This window comes from Nothobranchius furzeri, chromosome 9 (genome assembly GCF_043380555.1).
Source record: "Nothobranchius furzeri strain GRZ-AD chromosome 9, NfurGRZ-RIMD1, whole genome shotgun sequence".
Classification (NCBI taxonomy): domain Eukaryota; kingdom Metazoa; phylum Chordata; class Actinopteri; order Cyprinodontiformes; family Nothobranchiidae; genus Nothobranchius; species Nothobranchius furzeri.
In genome coordinates this window covers 44,307,437-44,318,149 of record NC_091749.1, presented here as the reverse complement: position 1 = coordinate 44,318,149, position 10,713 = coordinate 44,307,437, and the positions used below count along the sequence as shown (strand labels likewise).

The 10,713-nt window shown below is 47.5% G+C and overlaps 1 long non-coding RNA gene across 1 annotated transcript; it reads right to left on the bottom strand.

Moving 5' to 3' along the window:
- Positions 1-5,589: 5,589 nt before the first annotated feature.
- Positions 5,590-6,731, bottom strand: LOC139071788 (uncharacterized). Its single transcript, XR_011521605.1, has 6 exons — positions 6,658-6,731; positions 6,463-6,567; positions 6,274-6,378; positions 6,169-6,201; positions 6,045-6,080; positions 5,590-5,836 (listed from the first exon to the last, which is right to left on the bottom strand). It is a non-coding gene; the product is annotated as an uncharacterized lncRNA (long non-coding RNA).
- Between the last annotated feature and the right edge of the window lie 3,982 nt (positions 6,732-10,713).

Here is a 10,713-nt window from a genome sequence, read left to right as displayed (position 1 = left end):
ACAACTCCCTCTCTTGTTCCACGGTAGCTTCCGCCGCTGCAGTCGGCGTTTCCTGGTGCTGCTCTCTCGCTGCTGCTGGAACAGGTTCTGGTTCTCGCTCTTCCTGGTGGAGACAGTAATGAGACTCAGTCACTAAACATGGGTGCCGGGACAGCGCGTCAGCATGCTGGCGACCGGGACGGTTCTGGATCTCAAAGTCATACTCCTGCAGAATCTCCAGCCACCAAGCCACCTTTCCCTCCGGCTGTTTAAAGTTCAATAGCCAGGTAAGGCTAGCATGATCAGTCCGAAGCTTGAACTTGGTACCCAGCAGGTACGGCCGGAAGTGTCTCACAGCCAAAACCACCGCTAGCAGCTCCCACCTGGTGGCGCAGTAGTTCCTCTCACTCTGATTGAGACTGCTGCTGTGATAAGACACAACTCTTTCTCCATCTTCACCTGTTTGAGAGAGCACAGCTCCCACTCCCACGTTGCTGGCATCCATATCCACAACAAACGGTTGGGCGGGGTCCGGATACGCCAGAACCGGTGCGTCAACCAACGCCGTCTGGAGCTGGTGGAAAGCTGCAGTGCACTCCTCGCTCAATTCGAACCGCCTGCCCTTCTCAACTAACCGATGCAGGGGGCTAGCCACAGTAGCAAATCCTTTCACAAAGCGGCAGTAGTAGGAGGCCAAATCCAGGAAGCTCCGCAGCTTCCGAGATGCTTCTTGGCACAGGCCATTCCTTCACAGCAACAACCTTAACAGGATCTGTTGTTACTCCCTGCTCGCTGACGACATGACCAAGGAAATGGGTCTGGTGAGTGAGCAGCGTGCACTTAGCAGGATTTAATCGCAGCCCAGCCTGTCGAATGGCGACAAAAACCTCCCTCAGGTTGCGAACAGCGTGCTCAAAGTCTTTAGCATGAACGAGCAAATCATCCAGATAAACCACACAGCGGCTGAGAGGAATCTTCTGCAGAACTCGTTCCATCAGTCTTTCAAAAATAGCCAGGGCATTTCATAACCCAAATGGCATCACTCGAAACTGCCACAGTCCCTGTCCAATCGTGAACGCCGTTTTGGGTTTAGCCTCCGGCGCCAGCTCCACCTGCCAATATCCACTGCGTAGATCCAAGAAGCTGAACCAGCACGATCCAGCTACATGATCTAAAGCGCGTCAATGCGGGGCAGGGGGTATGAGTCTTTGCGCGTCAAAGCATTAAGCCTCCGGAAATCCACACAGGGTCGCCATCCACCCCCCTTCTTCTTCACCATGACAACGGGCGCAGCCCAGGGGCTCTCTGATGGATCAATGACCCCGTTAGCTGCCATGTCTCTGATTAATTCTTCTGCTGCTTGGAGTTTGGTTAATGGCAGGCGATGAGGGTGGAGCCGTACAGGAGCGGCATCTCCTGTGTTGATGCAGTGTTGGACCAAGCTAGTCCGGGTGCAATCCTCTTCTCGAGCAGCAAAGATGTCTCCAAACTCTTGCAGTAATTGGCCCAAATGCTCTCGTTGCTCCGAGCTGAGGTGTTCCCCTCTGCATTGTTCCAACGCCTCCATAGCAAGCATGGCCTCAGGTGACGGGGCCACAGTAGCAGGAACCGGCTTCTGTCCAACCTCCAGGCTTTCGCAGTCGTCTTTGAGCGACTGGGCGAGTCTGGCTCCTCGTCGCTTCTCATGAGGGTCCCTCCCCTCCTGGAGAGGAATCGTCTCAGCGTCTAGGCACAAAGCAGTTCCTCAGACATCAACACATGTGCCCCAGCGCATGAATAAATCCAGCCTGATGATGCAATCATCTCGAAAGGCAGCGATCCAGAACTCCTGCTGAGCTCGATGAGTTCCAACCACCACCGATAAGAGTCCCTTTCCCGTTATTGTGTTTTTTTTCAACAGTCACAGTCAGCATTGTGGTTTCGGTGGGACTCCAGCCTACCGGGAGGGAACCATCAGTCTCTGGCAGGAATCCATTCTGGACCAGACAGATGGTGGACGCCGTATCCACCAAGGCTCGGCATCGTTGTCCTCCGACAAAACAGTCCAAATATAGCCCATGAAGCGGCCCACAGCAGCCGACGGATCGCAGGTTAACGCTAAGAGGTGACGTTGCGCGAGGTGGGAGTCCCATTACTGTCCCACCCCACTGTCGTTTCCCGCAGCTTGCTGCCTCCGCGGCCCGGACCTGGGCCGAGGACTTGAGGCTGGGCAGTCTCTGGCTAGATGTCCCGGTTCTCCACAGCGGTAGCAGAGGCCGGTGGCTGGTCTCTGTCTCGGGGTCTGCTCCGGCTGGACCTGGTTGACTTCTCTCCTCCAACGCCTTCTCTTGTTCAGCCGCTCTTGCCAGTGGCGATCGCCCACACTGTCCAACAGGTATCACCTCCTCTGCTTGTTCAGCTCTCCTAAGCGCTTCAGTCAAGGTGATGGGGAAGGACAATTTGACGTGTTGACATAATGGTTCCGGTGTTAGCCTTCGTAGGAATGCGTGCAGGCTTAAGTCTTCTCTGGCGGCAGCCGGGAAATCAGGGTAGCCCCGCCGAGCATACAGTTGTAGATCAGCCGCATAAGCTCCCAAGCTTTCTCCATGGCTGCTTCGTCTGCCGCTCAGTTGTTCTCGGCTTTGCTCTCCTGAGGCTTGCTTCCCAAAGCGTCTGTTCAGTGCAGCCATGATAGCTTGCCAATCCCGTCGCTCTTCCAATGCTAGGTCCACCAGGACCTGAAGTGCTCCTCCTTCCAAGGCCAGCGCCACCTGAACCCCTGTCTCCTGTTGGCTCCATCCTTCATGTAAAGCCGCCAGCTCTACTTGAGCGAAGAAGGGTGCAAGGGGTGTGGCGCCGCCGAATCTTGGGAGTTTTACCGGCGTTCAATTGCCGCCATCTCTCACCGCTGTTGGTGCCGGGATTGTGGGCACTTCCGCTGAGTGCATCTCTCGCGGGTGCTGGGCTAACCGCAGATCGCTGGTTCCATCCGGCTGGCGCAGTGTCCTCACTCTAGTGCCCAGCCGTAGTTGTTCGTCCAGCTTGCTGTTCTCTCTGTCAAGTCGCTCGATCTCCTCAACGAGTTGCTGCATCTTTTCTGTCTTTCTTGACAGCGCTAATCCCACTTCTGACACCAATGTAGTAGAGCCCTGCACGGGCCTAAAATCTGAGCCCGTGCCCGGCCCGGCCCGAGGGGGTGGAGCCCCAGCCTGACCCGGCCCGAAAAGGTTTTCAGGATTCTCTGGCCCGGCCCGAGCCCGATTTTTTTTTAACCAGCTAAATGAAAACAAAGTGCGTCAATCCTGACCAATGTGTTAAAAGACGTGCAGGATCCGATCAATTTGTTTTTCCCTTGTTTACCATCACGGAGATGATGGCGCACTGGCTCTGGTGGTAATCAAGTTAAATTTATTCTCTTTCCAACAATTTTCATAAGAAAACAGAACAGTCAAAAGCAGGGCTTGAGTTGACCGGATAGTTCCAGAATAGAAAGAATTACCCCGACGCATGCAGACGAACTGACATTTTATTCGTTACACACATGGCAAATGTAGCTAAATCACTCAAGAAAAGATTCCCATCTGAACATCTGAGCTGCTCAGCGCAGCTCGCTGTCAGCGCATATGTGCACAGGGAGCTGAAGTTGTGGAGAGGGGTTTGGAGCGCATCACAGAACCAGAGCACATGCGGGAAGGTTCCTCCCACTGAAGCAAGTGTTTTCCAAACCCTGTCGCTCAGAGAGACTTGTCACTTAGAAAATGTTCCCTGATTATGAAACTTTGGCTGAATAGTGCTTGTTCCTGTCTCCAATGTGGCGACACATCCAGGAGGAGAATCCCAGAATCTCTTCAGCTCAGACAGCTTATATTACGCACAAGCGTGACGCATCAACCTTGTCTCACAGTAAGACTGGGTTGGACCTGTTCAGGTTTACGCCATAGACTGTACATACTGGACAAACGGATTCCATTGGCTTCAATAACACGTTTGTTGTCTATAATGGGAGGTGGCCACCACCGCCATTTTGACCGTGTCACAGGTTCCGTCCAGCCCAGACAATTCCATAAAAGGGAAGAGAGGAGGCGCTGAGGGTGTGGCTGTAAGGCTGGGCTCGAGTGACGACACCCAGGCGAACTAGCTACGAGCTAACCTGAAGCTAACCCTGGCTAACCCAAAGCTAAAGCGGAGGTGGGAGCCGAGCTAACGGATGTAGCCACCTAGCTTCAACCCAACCGGAGCTAACTGGAACACCCATCGACCTGAACCTCACACGGAGTTTAGGTGGAGGTTTTCTGCGCCTGTTCGTGAGAAGTACCTGTATTAAAAAAGTTTTAAATCGGTAAGTTTATAATTTATTTCCGTAATGAATACATTTTGCTTTGAGCAAGTTTTCAGTACCGTTTTTTTCGGCGCTATCACTCCTGAGTCGCACCAGCCATTAAATGTATCATGAAGAAGAGAAAATATATTTAAGTCGTATTTTGGGGGGACATTTTATTATCTTTCTTACAAAATCTGAGACCAAGCGTTTCACATTGCAACACAAGCACCATAACCATAACAGAATGAACAGCCAGCAGAGGAGAGGATGGCGGTGTTTCAAACACTCCCGGCCGGCGAGGAGAGCTCATTCCTGGGCTGGAGCCGGCCCTCAGCACCCCGCCACAGGCTCTAACAGATGCTGGCGGTGTTTCATATATTTCCAAAACGTAATACTTGTTTGTATCTTGTACAGCCAACTAGCCTTTATTCTGGACTCAGTACAATTTACCAAAAGTAAAGAGACATTATACAGATGAAGTAAGCACAAGATAACTTACTGGAAGACAGAGTTATCATCAGAACCAGAACAAGAGAGCCTGATAACAGTCATGTGAAAATAACAGTTAAAAAGTATGTATGTATAATAGAAATAAAAATATATTAGAATTAGTGTAACTCACTGTGATCCAAACAAATCAGCCATAGCTGATTAGTAAATATGACATGAGATCTGGGAGTTTTTAAGTTTCATTCTTTTATTACATTTTTTTCTTAGATCTATTAAAAGGTCACCATGGCAGCCTGTGTGTCAACGTCAGCTACACAAAGCAGCAAGTGTAAGTAGCAAGTACTTGTCTTGACCACTTCATGAATGGTTTTGTACTTTAAACAGCTAGGCCAAACCTGTTTTTTTCTCCATAGCCACTTGGATCATTGGAGACAGCTGAGTGAGGCGTGGTGCCCAGAGAGCTACAGAGACAACCTTGGCCTCCCTGACGTCTGTGTCTCCTGGTTCGGTTGGGGCGGACCATCGACATACATACATGTGCCGACACTTTGGCCCTGTTTTATAAAATGTAGTGTTAAAAATAAATGTTTTTGCTCAATTACTGGAATTTCTTTGGTTAAGACAAAAGTGAGGAATAATCATTTACAAGTTATTTGTACAACAGGCCCATTTCAAATCCCAACAGTTTCTTAGCAGACAATAGAAATGTGTTCTTTACTAACTTTACTTGGTTTGAAAATCTTACTAAAATAAACTTGAGTGCCGTATTGCAAAACCCAATCATACTTGTTATGTAAACATTAGCTTTGTAGATATTTTTTACAGATATATATTTGTGTGCAACAAAAACCAAACTTAAATAATTTGTCATTCTTTATTGAAAAACAACAAAATACAGGTATACAGAAGTGTGGGAAAATGATAATGTGAAAGTATTGCACTATAAATGAAGTGAGATGAGATGAAGGTGAGATGAAGGTGGACGCCAGCGGGCTGGACGCCGGACGAGGAAACCTGGAGACGGATCGCTCAGACAGGAAGGGAAGAGCTTCCTCTTACCTTGATGGAATTAAAGTTAGCCGTCGTCTGAACGCCCAACCGTACGGTCTGAGGTCAAAGGTCACAGGAAACACACACCAGTCAGCAGTCATACAGATGCATAAAGATAACTGTAGCCATGGCAACCAGCTGACATGTCCCCACTTTCACCAGCACCTGGTGCCTGCCGGGTCACCTGAATTCCTGTGTGATGTCAGCACGGTCGGCTGTGACTGCGGCCATCAGAGGTGACCTCTGATCAGCTGAATGAACTCACCTTCCAGGGTGACGCCGTGTTAGAGTCGGCTTCATCCTGTAAACAAACAAACAAACAAACAAACAAATGAGTGGTAACAAAAACACCACGTCTGGTTCTGGTGGAGGCGGAGGACAACACGCACCTTTCCAGGAGCAGAACCCAGATGTTCTTGTTGCTACAAACAGAGACGAGCAGAGTTAAACCAGGAAGTGAGAGGGACCAGCTGCTGCAGACAGGTGACGCTCACCTGAGCCTGAACCATAGGAGCCTCCTCAGCCATCAGACCTTCTGACTTCAGTTCAGATGCCACCTTGTTGATGTCCCTCAGGCGGGACTCGTTGGCCTTCAGGTCCTGCAGGACAAAAGCACCTGCTGATTATCACCTGAGCTGATCTGACAGCTGCTGCTGGAAGACGGAGAGGAGGAAAAGTCCGACCTTCTGGAAGTCGTCAAACTTCTTCTGCAAGACCTCGACCTGCTCCAGGTCCGACCCGTCTCTCCATCCTCATTCAGCTAAAGACGCGAGTTCAAGTAAAACAACCTAAAGTCACACAAACACAAAGCAGGTGTGGAGATGTTCGCTTGTCCCAACGTCCATGAAGCTCCCACAGTTTAGTCTTCACTTCCTCACCAGCGAAGTGACCTGGACCCAAACAAAGTGAGCCAGAACCTGCAGACACCTCAGAAACATGTCAGGACCAGACCTCCTCTACCCTCCTCCACCATGGTCTCTCCTTTCTGGGTGACAGCCTTGATGCGAGGTTCATGACCTGTGATCTCAGCCTGCAGAGCCTGGTGCTTCTTCAGCAGGTTCTGGACACCAATCAGGTCCTTCCCTGAGGACACATGTTAGAGTTCAGCATTATGCAGTAGACAGACCAGTTTAACCCAGGGGTTTCTTTCTTCTACAGTCTGCTCTTTAACTGTATTATTTCCTGCTATTTCAGCTGTTAACTTTATTTTTTCTCTAAGTGTTTTTCTCCCCAGAAGAAGCTACAACGATGTTCTGCTGAGCTGTGGTGGCCTCATGGAGGGGGCCATCGTCTAGCACACTGCTGCTAACCACTTAAACATTCTCCCTCTCCTGATAGTAACATTTTACTTTCTTTGATGTTGGATGTGGTGCTACTAGTTTACCCGTTTAATTATAGATTCACTAGGATAAATACAATAAAGTTTATCTCTCGCCAAATAGAATATTTACTGTGGCGAGCCTGTGAAGAGGTGTAGGAGAATGCGACAAATTTGTCTGTTAAAAAGTCTGTTATGTACAAAAAACACAATATCATCACACTATTTTGGACCGATACATGACGGTCAGGTCCGGCTTGGGGAGAAAATATGACACGTCTTTCAGGATGGACTTCATCTTTGGTAGCTGGCGAAGCCGGGAAAAGCAGGATCTAACCACCTGGTTTGGGAGTCCATCCGCATCTCTGGGTCCAAAACCACCCCCAGGTTAGTGATGGTTGGCTTCACTAAGCTGCAAAAACAGGGTTGCAGGACAGGACTAACTGCAGTGGGTGAGGGAGGAACAAATATTCCAGTTATAAATATTAAATATTTGAACAAATAAATATTTGTTAAAAGGAAGAAACTGATGATGACTTTAAGATTAGAGGAATGTTCTGGAACGGGTCTGGAACCAACGATGGCCCTTTGGATCAAATTTGGATTAAAAAAATAGCTCATGATTTTATTTATGGATGGAATAAAAATACAGGTTTTAAGCATCTTCTCAGTATCTTCATGTTGCACGACTTTCCACAGCAGAAGGACACAAAAACTGCCAGAAATATGATTAGAAAGATTTACGTTTTAATCTCAGAATCCCAACTTTTCCCAGAATCTTCACATTATTCTATGAATTCAGAGAAAATATACATTTTTCAGAGGTCTCGCTCCCCTGTTGAGGATATTTCTCAAAATTCAACCATTTTTTCTTTTCAAAAGCTTTAGTAAGAGTTTGGACTCTAAACAAGTTTTACTTTGCAGACTGCTTGTCTACACCTTCATCAGATCTGCTCATAATAAAACATTTGGGTTATATTTAATGTCTAGAGAAGATGCTCTTCCTGGGCATTAAGTTATCAAAAACAGATAAAAGTATTTTTACCATAATTTTAACTGCTATCAGCTGATAAAAATAATAAAAAACAGCCTGATCATTAAAGGGGTGTAAGTGAAACCGCGCGGATCACACAAACCATCATGCTGTCTATATGACTTTGAAAATATATAGTTTAATTACAGTTTGATTTATTTGACATCTGTATAATGTTTATTATTTTGTTTTTTCCCCTAAATGCCTAACGTTTTAGTTTTACATGAATATTAGTCATTCATCACAATACATAAAGTTACACATTTTAAATTTTAATAGGGGAAGACTGCAGGAGGGAGCGGTAAAATACAGAAATCCCCAGCAAAAACAAGAAACTTTACGAGTCTGATGAAACCGCTGGTGTTCCTTCAGCAGGCCTGGTGGCAGCTACAACGACCCAGTGGCTGTGCTTGGTCAATGTTATCGAGCTCAGTCCGGCTCGGCCGTGAACGAGCCGAGGCGACATCCTGCTCTGCTTAAGAAGAAGTGTTATTTTCCGCTTCAGAAGAAGCGTCCGTGTTTTACGCTTTCTCAGAGACATGTCACGTTGCTAAGTTGTTAGCGCCGCGCGCTAACACGTCAATAGTGCAGCATAGCCTGCTGGAGGTTTTAAGGGTTCAGATGAAAACACCCTACCACTCAGGCTGCTTACACATCGATATTAAGTTGTCGCTGTTGCGCTCACGCCGTAATACAGTATTAGATGCGGTTAAAGTCAGACATGAAAAACTCCACGAGCGGTCAGACCGCCCAGCAGCTAGGCGCAGCAAGTAGGCGCCGGATCGGTCGGGGATTACCGGATGAAAGAATGGAGCACAGGTGTCCCTCCAAGCGGCGCGCTGCGTCATATTTCAACCCATTTTTATCTTAAATGCACTGGGTTTTACCCTTTTACCCATCGAAATATGCCCTATTAATTATTTTACCGTATTTTACATTTAAATTTCATGGTTAAACAGTACATGCTACATGTTAAACTGATAGTTAACTAGCTACTTCGGTAAACTCAGCTAGTTTAAAGGCAGCAGTGACATAAAATACAAATATAGATTTTAACTTACCGAAAAAAATGAAGTGGAGACTCCTTGGACGCTCTATTTGTGCAATTAATACCACAGCAAGTCATTTTGTCCAACAATTGCACCAATATTATCCAAAACAGAATTCACAAGCACAGAGACTCAAAATCCCGACACAGTTTCCAGGCCAGACCGAGGCTGTACTGAGGCCTTTCCACGGAGCTAGCTCTGTGGTCACGTGGGTCTGAGGCGGCGGTCACGTGTGTCGGATGCTCATTAATTATACAGAATTTTAGGCTTTCAATACACTTAAACAGAAGAGTGAGAAAAAAATTCACCCCCCTCAGAGTTGTCATGAGTATAAACTAGATAATTTAGACAAAAAACCATTTTTTGAACCAGGCTGTAAATATGTTCATTTCTGCTGTGAAAATGGCATTTTTAACATGGGGGTCAATGAGGATTTGCTCGCTTCTGGTACCAGCCCCCAGCGGATGAGGGTGGAACTGCAATTTTTCTTACTTCCGGGATGGGACCATTTTTAGAGCGGCATTGTGGGGGCTTGCTTTACGCAGACAATCTTTACATAGAATTGACTTACAGATATAAAATTAATTCAGTAAAATATAAAGCATATTTTTAAAATATCCATTCATTAATTTACAAGCACAGAGAGCCGCATCAGATGGATGGAAGAGCCGCGGGTTGTGACATGTTTTCTCCAGGACCAGAGAGGACGCAAACTCAATACATCTCTTTTATTGTGAGGTAATAATTTCTCCGAGTTTTGCGGTGGCGGGCGGGAGTAGACATGCACGCTGCAGGTGCGGGCAGGAGTGTAACACACACGTTGCAGTTGCAGGCGGTAATGGTCAGAAATTCAGCGGGAGCGGGCAGGAGCGGGATGAAGAAAACAGTCCCACGCAGGGCTCTACTGCTGCGTTTGTGTTTCAATTTTTTTTAAATGAATTCGATTAAAAATAAAGGCGCCCGGCCCGGCCCGTGTCCGAGGTAATTGCACAGTCGTTGGCCCAAAGCCCGGCCAGAGGGCCGTCGGGCCGGGCCGACCCGAGGGCCTAGGGCTTCAGTGCAGGGCTCTACAATGTAGCGGTCTGATCCGCCCTCTAGCGGGGTGTGTGTGAAGCAGCAAAGAAGAGTCGACAGGTGGCAGACATAAAACACTTTTAATAGCCGGATGGCTCCCCTTTTCATCCCCCCACACATACATTTAAGTCACAGTACCAACAGGCACCAGATAACAACACAGCGTGAACTCCATACTGAAACAAACAACACTAGCATAACCCCGAACAAAATAACCCTCAGAACAGCACAACCTGAATAAACAACCCCAATTTACCCTCCCCCAGAGTGCATTGTGGCCTTGCCGGCCTATCAGTGGCAGGGCCGCCCCATTATTATAAAACATAAACCCTGTGTATGACGTAGACAGAAGTTCAGTCAGACAACAGCTGCAGAAGACTTCTATTTATAAAAAGCATCTTTTCTCATGACTAACTGAATTTGATTTGCAAATCATTATGATGTCATGAACTTGATTATG